The 13,713-nt window shown below is 42.6% G+C and overlaps 1 long non-coding RNA gene across 1 annotated transcript; it reads right to left on the bottom strand.

Annotated features, from left to right (window-relative positions):
- Positions 1 to 3,675: 3,675 nt before the first annotated feature.
- Positions 3,676 to 6,420, bottom strand: LOC123062784 (uncharacterized). Its single transcript, XR_006429872.1, has 2 exons — positions 6,010 to 6,420; positions 3,676 to 5,938 (listed from the first exon to the last, which is right to left on the bottom strand). It is a non-coding gene; the product is annotated as an uncharacterized lncRNA (long non-coding RNA).
- Positions 6,421 to 13,713: the final 7,293 nt, after the last annotated feature.

Below are 13,713 nucleotides of genomic sequence, written 5' to 3'. Positions count from 1 at the left end.
ATCTACATGCAAGGGACAGGATCAGCTCACTTATTATTTACACATGCCCCCTTGGTACATTTGCATGTGCCCCCCTCGAAAACAACCCATCTTTGTGAAACCACAACAGACCTGTGCATCTGTCCCCAACATCCACATCGTCAGTTTCTAGATTTTTTTGAAACTATGATGATTTTTACAGCAAATTCGAAAACTATACACCCTAATGTACAAAAATCAAAAGTATCACCCCGCCAGCCTACCGTTGGCTGAAGAGGGACTTTTCGGCCTACCGTTGGCCGAAGAGGGACTTTTTGGCCAACCGTTGGCCAAAAAGTCCTTCTTCGGCCAACAATAGGCTGAAAAGTGGTCTTCGGCCAGCACATGCTCTCCTGTTTTAGAAAATTCATATCAATTAGGATTTTTAATATTTTAATTTGATTCTTTTTGCATTAGAATAGAAATTTTATGAAGTTTCTGTAGATATCAAGTTTGACTAGATTTAAAACCTTGAATTTGAATTTTCAAGAATTTGCTCAAATCACTAGATTGCCTATAATTTGAGCTAGGAGTATTTTTTTATATGATTCTTTTAATTTGAGCTATTTCTTTTAATTTTAATTGCTTTGAATTGTTTTCTTTAGTTTTTTGACATGTTCTTTTAGTTTCTATTAAGTTAATAGTAGATATTTTATTTGTAGTATTTTTTATATTTTTTTATCCTTCATTTTCTTTCCCACCGTTCTTTCCCTCCATTTTCTCCCGCTATTTTCTTTTCTGCCATTCTTTGCCGCCATTTTCTCCCGCCATTCTTTGCTGCCATTTGCTCCTGACATTTTCTTTTCCGTCATTTTATTTGCCGCCATTCTCTCCTTCCATTTTCTCCCGCCATTTTCTTTCACGCCATTCTGTCCCGCCATTTTCTTTCCCGCCATTCTCCCCTGCCATTTTGTTTCCCGCCATTCTCTCCCGTCATCTTCTTTTCCGCCATCTTCTTTCTCGCCATCTTCTCTTCTCAACTTATAAAACGAGCCTCACGGTGTCCACGACCGTAGATAACATCGTCTGACACGGTATGTGTCTCCTGCGTCGGTGCTGGTGGTGGAGTGTGAAACACTGTCTGAGAGAAGTCATAAGTGTTTGCAGCTTCGTCATCATCATCGGAGAGTGTTTCACACTTATGACTTCTCTTAGAGAGTGTTTCACACTCCACATGAAGGCATCATCGTCATCCTCCGCCGATGCAGCACTCTTGCCCTTTGATGATGCAGCACTCTTGCCCTTTGACGATGCGGTACTCTTGCCCTTGGTGCTCGGCATGAAAATATCGTCTTCATCCTCGTTGTCTTGGGTCAATAAATAAGTATGTTCTGCTGCAGCCTTTAGGAATGCTTCACCCTTATGTTGTTGCTTCTTCCATCTTCCATGCAACCTGAGAAGTTCTTTTCGTATCTCCTCAAAGGTCCTTGCAGGCTACCCGCACCTACTTAATGTGTGAGCCAACTCATTCAGTAAGGTGTCACTACTGAGGAGTTCGTCTCATGGAACTATCCTATTGTCTATCGTGAAATTGGTGTCTAAACTCAAAAGACATTTGAACATACTAGGGTGAAAACAACTACGATCAAAAGGATAACCGGACATCTTGACGAGACTACACTGGCCTCCTTAGTGTGGAGGAAGAGAATGGCGGGAAAGAAAATGGCGGGAAAGAAAATGGAGGAAAAAATATTGCGGGAAAGTATAGTTTTTTCATGTATAAAACGACAATGGTTGTACAGGATTTATAAGGCACTTTTAAATATAAACTCCTATCAAGCTCAAAGTTTTCTAGTAGGATAAAAGAAATAAAATACAAAAGAATACTACAAATAAAATAGCTACTGATAAATTAACAGAAATTAAAAGAATATGTCAAAAAAGCTAAAGAAAACAATTTAGAGTAATTAAAATTAAAAGAAATAGCACAAAACCTATAAAACACTAAAATAGAACTGTTTTCATAAAAATCCAATTTTAAATAATCCTAAAATTTGCCAATTAATTACTACTGATAAATAAAGTCACAAAGAACCACTAGCAAAAAAGAATCATCTAAAAAATACCCCCAGCTCAAATTATAGGCAATCTAGTGATTTGAGAAAATTCAAATTCAAATTTTCAAATCTAGTCAAACTTGATATTTACAGAAACTTCATAAAATTTATAATCTAATGCAAAAAGAATCAAATTAAAATACTAAAAATCCTAATTGATATGAATTTTTTAAAACAGAAGAGCAGGTGTTGACCGAAGACCACTTTTTGGCCTACCATTGACCGAAGACCACTTTTTGGCCAACGGTTGGCGAAAAGTCCTCTTTGGCCAATGGTTGGCCGAAGAGACCCTCTTCTGCCAACAGTAGACAGAAAAGTCCCTCTTCGGCCAACAGGAGGCCGAAAGGGTGATATTTTTGATTTTTATGCATTAAGGTGTATAGTTTCCGAATTTGCTATAAAAGTTATCATAGTTTCGAAAAAAATCCCAGTTTCTACCAACAAGTACGAACACTATACCAGCTTATCTTATCTGAATCAAAACAAAACGCGTGAATTAATCAAACTTAAACCACATCATTTAGGCCTTGTTTTGTTACTTTACATGTGATCAATCAACACAAAAATGAATGTTGCCCAGCTGAACAAATAAAGCGTAGTACATGCTAAAATTCAGTACATTTAAAGTAAGCTCTCATCAGTACAGCAAGCAACAACTTGAAACATTCGTATCTTGCGCCTTCAGGTCACCATCAATTTTATTTCATAATGAATATATAGGCATGTGATCAGCATCAACCAATTTTCCATTCCTGTATTCACATCTGAAATTTTCGATGATCAAAATATTTAGCAGAAATCTTGACAAAAAATCCATCTCAACAAACAATAGTACAAGCTAGCAAATTGTGAGGGATAGCAAATTGCCAAAAATCATTCATAGCATCAAAAGATCGTTGGATCAGAAGCATTTCAACAAATAAAGGTGCATCATATGCTGCCATCTTGGTCTAGGAATTAACATGACCTTAATATACATATATTTACAAGCGTATTACTTAGTTCACTAATTTACATAATTAAACCAAACAGCTTCACTACAGATCACTTGGTGACTCCATATTCTCCTTGTACGCCATCCTATGCTGGGCAGAAATGCACACCTACATGATAACATCAAGAATTACAACAACCGTAAACACTTTCCAAAAGATCATACAACATTAAATATGTGAAACCGTAAACACTTCTGTGACGCCAAATAACCTGCATGTCTGTTGCCCCATCTAATTCTCCTGATCAATTTTGTTGTTTCTTGACCTATAACAGCATGTAAAAAAAAATCGCTTGTTACACTAAGAGTGTGTTTAGTTGTAGAACCAAGTGGAATAGAATTGAATGGTTCCATTCCATCGGAACGGAATGGTTCCGTCTTAGTGTTCAGTAGTCTCAGCGTTTGGTTAGAGGAATAGGATAAGATACAGGTCACGAAGAATTATTTTCTCCAAGTGCTAGTACGGTGATTAAATACGCATCAACTAGTACTGGTACTGAGCATCAACAGTAGCGCATCAACTACGTAGTAATATCAAGCAGGGTGGAAGGGAAATTGATTTCTTCCGTCGCCGACCAGGTGAAGATTGCTGCTCTCGCCGTCAAATTCAGAAGTATCAAGTAGTATGAAGATTGCTGCGGACGGAAATCAATTCAAATGTATCAACTAGTATCAAGGTAGGTGCTCCCGGAAATCAATCTGAAGTCAGGCAAATCGCTCAAACCGAGCGGTGTCAGGCACCAATAGCGGCGAGACACTGTCGTCCTGCTTGTGCTCTGCTTCGCACCAACAGCAGCGACGACAGGAACAAGCCGCGGGAAAAGAAGACCCGCCAATCCGTTGGGACGACGCGGCGGCCACCGATGACGACAGGAACAGGCAACCGCGTCCTGCTCTCTGTTTATGTTGCTCCGCTGGCTACTAGCCTGCCGCCTGCTGCTAGATCGCCTCCAAGCTGTTGCTGCACGCCATGGGAGAGGATAGACGACTGGGACGCGAGGTACAGCCGCCGCCGGAGAGCGAGAGAAGTGTTTTGGGCGGCGGCGGCTCAGATAGAGAGAGGGAGAGGTGCGGGACGGACGCGGCGCTGACGGGGAGAGGCACGCGAGAGAGGTGGTTCTGCGTGGTCCGCTCGTTTTCGAGGAACGCCTCGGTTCGGCATAATCAGCGAATATGCTGTTTCATATTCCGATTCCTTCGACTAACTAAACACGGGATGGAACCGACCCATTACATTCCATCCGATGACAGAAACCAAACATACTCTAAGAGATCATGACATGCTCACAAGTCACGAACAGTAGAGTTATATTCACCTCTTTTTCTTCTTTCCACTTTTGCTATGTAGTTAATCAAGAAAGTAGCAGCCGACAATCGCACATGTACTGAGTTCAGTGTGCCGAGTACGAAAGGTTTGTTACTCGCCCTCCATGTCATTGTTCTCTTGTTAGAAAACTAAACAATGCTTATATCTTATTTTACCCATAGTAGTTGTAGATAGTCAAAGAAGACACTATTTTGATTAGCAGGCCAGTTTATTTGGCCAGCAAGTCAGCTTATTACACTGTGATAAAGTAATTTTGTTCCATCAAACTTTCCTAATTCCAGCTGCTGCAAAGTGAGAACAAGTACATAGATTTCCAATACTGGGAGGTCCCAGCCTGACCTAGAGTTCTACTGGGATTTTCTGTTAGTCAAGCATTATTGAGCCTCATTTGGCATGAATTTTAGTCAATTACTCTAAATGCTCACTTATGCCAGGTTGTACATGAGGTTTTCAACTACTGTATGTAAGAAACATTCTGACACTTTATAAGAAAGATTACGTGTATATACAGTTCAGATGGACATATTAGGACAAGAAGTGGTGATATTATAACACTGCTAGATCTCAGGATTAGATGCCAGAACCAATGACTGAACAAGAACATCACTATGTTGCAGTAATCATTCTTCTAAATCTTCAAGATTAAAATACTGATGCATATCTCCACTACGAATTAACTTTAACATCTGCTGCGACTGAAATGTGAGACACATAATTTTATACTAGAACTAATAGTACATGTAGCTGTATCTGCATGATTTTTCCAGTTTGTTCATTTGTTGACATACAATTGAACAGTTGCCTAAGAGTTGTGACACTCTAGCCTTGTCTAGAAGTAACCCACGACTCACAAAAGGAAATGGCCAAACAAAGAGGCACCTTCTTGTGTGCCTATATGTTCCCAAAAATATTTCCTAGTGATAATGCTTTTGCACATCAACACTTATTCAGAGTCTTTCATGCAAGGTTTCCTATCATTAAGGGCTACATTGTGGAGAACAATTGAAAAGCAAATCTTATATTCTCAAAAAAAGATGTCCGGACGAACACTGAAGTTGCTGCTGCCACACCTCTTTACGTAGCCGTCGACTGCTACTGCCTAATGTTACATCTTTCTTACTACAGGCAACTACTGTTGCTTTATTTAGTTTAACTGTCCTAATAGGATGACATATTGGTTTCAATTCTATATTGATACCCACAAATAAATCAATTATTTAATGAGATTATAGGATGAACTTATCATATAGAGATCGGCTTTTCCAATATGTGTTGCACTTAGTGACGAACGAGCCGCAGGCAAGCATGGATTACAACTCTGGGCTGGTCCAGAACTTCCAATGTGCGCAACACTGCAGCTGGAGGACACAGATTGAAGTCTGAACGCCACGGCATGTACTGGCAGATCAAGCTCAGCTGTCGACGGTGATCGGACATGCGCCATCGTTGCCAGCGAGAGACATGCCCAGTAGTATCCCACTCGAGTGGCTCGGCTAGGAACCGCCCGAACGACACAGACTCCCGCAGCGCCAACATCCAGTTCTAAAACCAAATAATCAAAATCTGGAATGCAACGGCCAGGTACTGACAAGAAAGGAGGCGCTGCCTCTTACCTGATCGTCGTTGAGTAGGGTCACCGACTCCCGCGACTTGGTCGGATCTAGCTGCGGCGACGAGAGGTTCGTCTCCGCTCCCATGGGGATGCCAACAGCTTGTGCCGGCTCTGAGCAAACTATTCGGCGCACGCGCGATAGCCCTCTAGGTTGCTCTGGATTGGGGCGTCCAGCAGCGGATGGGGCATGCTCCGTGGTGGCCGGCGGCGGTAGGATATGACCTAAGCGGCGGCGGTGGGGAAAATTTCGTATCGAAGAAGAGGAAAACGGAACAGAGCGGTCTGCACTTCGGCTGAATCACGGAATAACCCAGGGTGTCTTTTGCATAAATTGCAATGCGAACTGAGCCTGCTCCATCCTGTGCCTCCAGTCCAGATCGAACGGCCAACAAGGTCTCGTATCAGGGGATCATGCCACGAACGGCCAACAAGGTCTCGTATCAGGGGATCATGCCACACACGGTATCACCAGATACGCACTGTGTGCTGCGCTGCTGGTGGTGCTCGGAATGCTAGCACGTTCGGCGCTGAAGGGGCTCGTTCACGCAGTTGAGTTGGTTGGGCAGGAGAGTTCACGGGGGAGGTTGGGCCGAAACACCGAAACAATCAAGCACACGGGTGGAACCTTGCAGGCCAGACAAGGATTAGGAGCAATCCGTATTTTTTTGAACAACTTTAGTGGTCAAATTAACCAAAGTATCTATAAGAGCTCGGGGCAATTGGTTAGAAAATGCTAAATCTAGCACTTTTCTAGCTCAAATACTACATAAATCAACAGCAATTAATATGGAGCTGAGGGAGTAATGTTTCCGTGAGAGAGGATGTATGCATGGAACTGTATATTACTCCCTCCGTCCGGAAATACTTGTCATTAAAATAAATAAAAGGGGATGTATCTAAATGTATTTTAGTTCTAGATACATCCCTCTTTATCCATTTTGATGACAAGTATTTTCGGACGGAGGGAGTATAAGAGAAGCTCTCTCCTCTCGCAAAAAAAAGAGAAGCTCTCTCCGATAAGTATTTGGACCTCCCAACTATGGTTGGGCTTTGCTCGGAAAAAACTATGGTTGGGCTTTGCTCGGAAAAAACTATGGTTGGGGGTTTGCTTGGGGAAAAAGTTACACCATTCTAGTGTAATACTTGTTTAAGCATTGTTTGTAATATTCATATTTTTAAATAGTGTGGTGGTTGGTACTGGCTCTCGGATCAATATTTAGCAAGATCCATGGTTACCATTTAGTCAAGCCAAAAAGTTATCACTCCTATAGGGGTTATCATGTTGACAAAAGTTGAAGAACTGATTAACCCACTTTCAAGACAGTGGGATGAAGTTCTTATCGTGATGTTTTGTTTATGGTGGATGCTCAACGAATTCTCCAAATTACATTGAATGCGCTAGAGATCAGAGATTTTGTTGCTTGGATTTATAAACAACTGGGAACGTTCTTTGTTCGGTCAGCTTATCATAAGGAGTTGGAGCATCAATATGGGTAGTTACTGAATAAATCGGATGGTCGGGGAGGTGCAACATTTAATCTGATAGCTGAGTGCCCGTGCGTTGCCACGGAATAATAAATAAAAGCTATATACAGAGATTGATTATCTACATTTTCTATTTTACGAATGTCTTTATCAAGGGTAATGTGTATGCGATATATGACTATCTAACAATTTTTTCCCCTTGTTTTACATTAATCTTATTGGGTGTTTCTCATAAAATGACCCATGTTGTATCATATAAAAAGAAATGTTATAACCATGATAGTCCCAATACACAAAATCCACTATTTCTCATAGTACTACGCATAAAAATACACCATTAGTTGAACAAGGATTATAAAGTATCATGTAATCATATTTGAAAGGGGATAAACAAAGTACCTCAGGCACATCTTTCCTTTGACTGAACCCGAGATTTTGTACAGTGTTATGTTTGCATCAAATACTTCTTGCCAAAAAAAATTGTTTGCATCAAATACATTGTAAAACTAAAACACTTCACCAATCCAAAGAAAATTAATATAAATCTGAAAAATGTTCTTGTTGACAACAAGACAAAGTTGTGTTGCCTTTCCAGAATCATATAGCACACGTCGGATTTTAGCAATCCAACTGTACAGATTTTTTATAAGCAATCCAACTTCGGTACCTAGGACTTCTGCTGACAAAGCATATATTAATCTCATCTCCTAAGTGGATTCGTAAATTTGCAAATGAGTGCCAATGACATCAGTCCTGCAGCTGTAATCTCTCACATTATTAATTAATAGTTAAATATGTAACAGTTAGATGCAAAGTTCAGAGAAAACCCGTAATGATCTATGACTGCAGTTTCAGTTTAGTGAAACTAACTTCGAATAACTAAAGCACAGGGAGGGAAGGAGAGTCGCTGCATTGGTATTCCATTATTATATTCGATGTAAGTTCTTCCCTCATGTATGCTCCTGTTGTAATGTCAAGGGCTTTGTATTCCAATTTCTAAATACATATTAGATAATATAAAGTTTAAAGAAATATGACCTGCTTATTCTATTTCTCAAAGTTGAAGCACAAATGAAGACAGTACAATTCATGATTGCCATAAGCCTAAGAGTACAATCCAAGATTGCTGCAAAATTCCTTAGCATTGCCATCACCTCAGTTCTGTTACTTTTCTTGACAATATACTCCTAAAATCTTGTGAAACAAAACCTTCATTATTACCCCCCCCCCATGCATACAGTTCCATTTTATACAATTAAGGGTGTTGGAAATATGCCCTAGAGGCAATAATAAAAGCATTATTATTATATTTCCTTGTTCATGATAATTGTCTTTATTCATGCTATAATTGTGTTATCCGGAAATCGTAATACATGTGTGAATAATAGACACCAACATGTCCCTAGTAAGCCTCTAGTTGACTAGCTCGTTGATCAACAGATAGTCATGGTTTCCTGACTATGGACATTGGATGTCATTGATAACGAGATCACATCATTAGGAGAATGATGTGATGGACAAGACCCAATCCTAAACATAGCACAAGATCGTATAGTTCGTTTGCTAGAGTTTTCCAATGTCAAGTATCTTTTCCTTAGACCATGAGATCGTGTAACTCCCGGATACCGTAGGAGTGCTTTGGGTGTACCAAACGTCACAACGTAACTGGGTGACTATAAAGGTATACTACGGGTATCTCCGAAAGTGTCTGTTGGGTTGACACGGATCAAGACTGGGATTTGTCACTCCGTATGACGGAGAGGTATCACTGGGCCCACTCGGTAATGCATCATCATAATGAGCTCAAAGTGACCAAGTGTCTGGTCACGGGATCATGCATTACGGTACGAGTAAAGTGACTTGCCGGTAACGAGATTGAACGAGGTATTGGGATACCGACGATCGAATCTCGGGCAAGTAACATACCGATTGACAAAGGGAATTGTATACGGGATTGATTGAATCCTCGACATCGTGGTTCATCCGATGAGATCATCGAGGAGCATGTGGGAGCCAACATGGGTATCCAGATCCCGCTGTTGGTTATTGACCGGAGAGCGATCTCGGTCATGTCTACATGTCTCCCGAACCCGTAGGGTCTACACACTTAAGGTTCGGTGACGCTAGGGTTGTAGGGATATGTATATGCAGTAACCCGAATGTTGTTCGGAGTCCCGGATGAGATCCCGGACGTCACGAGGAGTTCCGGAATGGTCCGGAGGTAAAGAATTATATATAGGAAGTGCTATTTCGGGCATCGGGACAAGTTTCGGGGTCACCGGTATTGTACCGGGACCACCGGAAGGGTCCCGGGGGTCCACCGGGTGGGGCCACCTGCCCCGGGGGGCCACATGGGCTGTAGGGGTGTGCGCCTTGGCCTACATGGGCCAAGGGCACCAGCCCCAAGAGGCCCATGCGCCTAGGGTTCAAGAAGGGAAGAGTCCCAAAGGGGGAAGGCACCTCCTAGGTGCCTTGGGGAGGAGGGATTCCTCCCTTGGCCGCCGCCCCCCTAGGAGATTGGATCTCCTAGGGCCGGCGCCCCCCCCTTGGCCCTCCTATATATAGTGGGGAGATGGAGGACTTCTCACCCCACGCCTTTGGTGCCTCCCTCTCCCTCTCCAACACATCCTCCTCCTCCATAGTGCTTGGCGAAGCCCTACCGGAGTACTGCAGCTCCACCACCACCACGCCGTCGTGCTGCTGCTGGAGCCATCTTCCTCAACCTCTCCTTCCCCTTGCTGGATCAAGAAGAAGGAGACGTCACGCTGACCGTACGTGTGTTGAACGCGGAGGTGCCGTCCGTTCGGCGCTAGGATCTCCGGTGATTTGGATCACGTCGAGTACGCCTTCCTCATCCCCGTTCTTTGAACGCTTCCGCGCATGATCTACAAAGGTATGTAGATGCAATCCGATCACTCGTTGCTAGATGAACTCATAGATGGATCTTGGTGAAACCGTAGGAAATTTTTTGTTTTCTGCAACGTTCCCCAACAGTGGCATCATGAGCTAGGTCTATGCGTAGTTCTCTTGCACGAGTAGAACACAATTTGTTGTGGGCGTAGATGTTGTCAACTTTCTTGCCGCTACTAGTCTTATCTTGCTTCAGCGGTATTGTGGGATGAAGCGGCCCGGACCAACCTTACACGTACGCTTACGTGAGACCGGTTCCACCGACTAACATGCACAAGTTGCATAAGGTGGCTGGCGGGTGTCTGTCTCTCCCACTTTAGTTGGAGCGGATTCGATGAAAAGGGTCCTTATGAAGGGTAAATAGAAGTTGACAAATCACGTTGTGGCTTTCACGTAGGTAAGAAAACGTTCTTGCTAGAACCCTATTTCAGCCACGTAAAACTTGCAACAACAATTAGAAGACGTCTAACTTGTTTTTGCAGCAAGTGCTTTGTGATATGATATGGCCAAAGTTGTGATGAATGATGAATGATATATATGTGATGTATGAGATGTTCATGCTATTGTAATAGGAATCACGACTTGCATGTCGATGAGTATGACAACCGGCAGGAGCCATAGGAGTTGTCTTTATTTTTTGTATGACCTGCGTGTCATTGAGAAACGCCATGTAAATTACTTTACTTTATTGCTAAACGCGTTAGCCATAGTAGTAGAAGTAATAGTTGGCGAGCAACTTCATGGAGACACGATGATGGAGATCATGATGATGGAGATCATGGTGTCATGCCGGTGACAAGATGATCATGGAGCCCCAAGATGGAGATCAAAGGAGCTATGTGATATTGGCCATATCATGTCACTATTATTATTTGATTGCATGTGATGTTTATCATGTTTTGCATCTTGTTTACTTAGAACGACGGTAGTAAATAAGATGATCCCTCATAATAATTTCAAGAAAGTGTTCCCCCTAACTGTGCACCGTTGCGACAGTACGTTGTTTCGAAGCACCACGTGATGATCGGGTGTTAGATTCTAACGTTCACATACAACGGGTGTAAGACAGATTTACACATGCAAACACTTAGGTTGACTTGACGAGCCTAGCATGTACAGACATGGCCTCGGAACACAGAAGACCGAAAGGTCGAGCATGAGTCGTATAGAAGATACGATCAACATGAAGATGTTCACCGATGTTGACTAGTCCGTCTCACGTGATGATCGGACACGGCCCTAGTTAACTCGGATCATGTTATACTTAGATTACTAGAGGGATGTCTATCTAAGTGGGAGTTCATTGTATAATTTGATTAGATGAACTTAATTATCATGAACTTAGTCTAAAATCTTTACAATATGTCTTGTAGATCAAATGGCCAACGTAGTCCTCAACTTCAACGCGTTCCTAGAGAAAACCAAGCTGAAAGACGATGGCAGCAACTATACGGACTGGGTCCGGAACCTGAGGATCATCCTCATAGCTGCCAAGAAAGATTATGTCCTACAAGCACCGCTAGGTGACGCACCCGTCCCACAGAACCAAGACGTTATGAACGCTTGGCAGACACGTGTTGATGACTACTCCCTTGTTCAGTGCGGCATGCTTTACAGCTTAGAGCCGAGGCTCCAAAAGCGTTTTGAGAGACATGGAGCATATGAGATGTTCGAAGAGTTGAAAATGGTTTTTCAAGCTCATGCCCGGGTCGAGAGATATGAAGTCTCCGACAAATTCTTCAGCTGTAAGATGGAGGAAAACAGTTCTGTCAGTGAGCACATACTCACTATGTCTGGGTTACATAACCACTTGACTCAGCTGGGAGTTAATCTCCCGGATGACGCGGTCATTGACAGAATCCTCCAGTCGCTTCCACCGAGCTACAAGAGCTTTGTGATGAACTTCAATATGCAGGGGATGGAAAAGACCATTCCTGAATTATTTGCAATGCTGAAATCAGCAGAGGTAGAAGTCAAAAAGGAACATCAAGTGTTGATGGTGAATAAAACCACTAAGTTCAAGAAAGGCAAGGGTAATAAGAACTTCAAGAAGGACGGCAAGGGAGTTGTCGCGCCCGGTAAGCAAGCTGCCGGGAAGAAGCCAAAGAATGGACCCAAGCCCGAGACTGAGTGCTTTTATTGCAAGGGAAGTGGTCACTGGAAGCGGAACTGCCCCAAGTACTTAGCGGACAAGAAGGCCGGCAAAACGAAAGGTATATGTGATATACATGTAATTGATGTGTACCTTACCAGTATTCGTAGTAGCTCCTGGGTATTTGATACCGGTGCGGTTGCTCACATTTGTAACTCAAAACAGGAGCTGCGGAATAAGCGGAGACTGGCGAAGGACGAGGTGACGATGCGAGTCGGGAATGGTTCCAAGGTCAATGTGATCGCCGTCGGCACGCTACCTCTACATTTACCTTCGGGATTAGTTTTAAACCTTAATAATTGTTATTTAGTGCCAGCTTTGAGCATGAACATTGTATCAGGATCTCGTTTAATTCGAGATGGCTACTCATTTAAATCCGAGAATAATGGTTGTTCTATTTATATGAGAGATATGTTTTATGGTCATGCTCCGATGGTGAATGGTTTATTCTTAATGAATCTCGAGCGTAATACTACACATGTTCATAGTGTGAGTACCAAAAGATGTAAGATTGATAATGATAGTCCCACATACTTGTGGCACTGCCGCCTTGGTCACATAGGTGTCAAACGCATGAAGAAGCTCCATGCTGATGGACTTTTAGAGTCTCTTGATTACGAATCATTTGACACGTGCGAACCATGCCTCATGGGTAAAATGACCAAGACTCCGTTCTCAGGAACAATGGAGCGAGCAACCAACTTATTGGAAATCATACATACTGATGTGTGCGGTCCAATGAGTGTTGAGGCTCGCGGTGGCTATCGTTATGTTCTCACCCTCACTGATGACTTGAGTAGATATGGGTATGTCTACTTAATGAAACACAAGTCTGAAACCTTTGAAAAGTTCAAGGAATTTCAGAGTGAGGTTGAGAATCAACGTGACAGGAAAATCAAGTTCCTGCGATCAGATCGCGGAGGAGAATACTTGAGTCACGAGTTTGGCACGCACTTAAGAAAATGTGGAATAGTTTCACAACTCACGCCGCCTGGAACACCTCAGCGTAATGGTGTGTCCGAACGTCGTAATCGCACTCTATTAGATATGGTGCGATCTATGATGTCTCTTGCCGATTTACCGCTTTCTTTTTGGGGCTATGCTTTAGAGACTGCCGCATTCACTTTAAATAGGGCTCCGTCGAAATCCGTTGAGACG

Source organism: Triticum aestivum, chromosome 3A (genome assembly GCF_018294505.1).
Source record: "Triticum aestivum cultivar Chinese Spring chromosome 3A, IWGSC CS RefSeq v2.1, whole genome shotgun sequence".
NCBI lineage: Eukaryota > Viridiplantae > Streptophyta > Magnoliopsida > Poales > Poaceae > Triticum > Triticum aestivum.
Note: the sequence above shows the minus strand (reverse complement) of the source record. Positions and strands in the feature narration are given on the sequence as shown.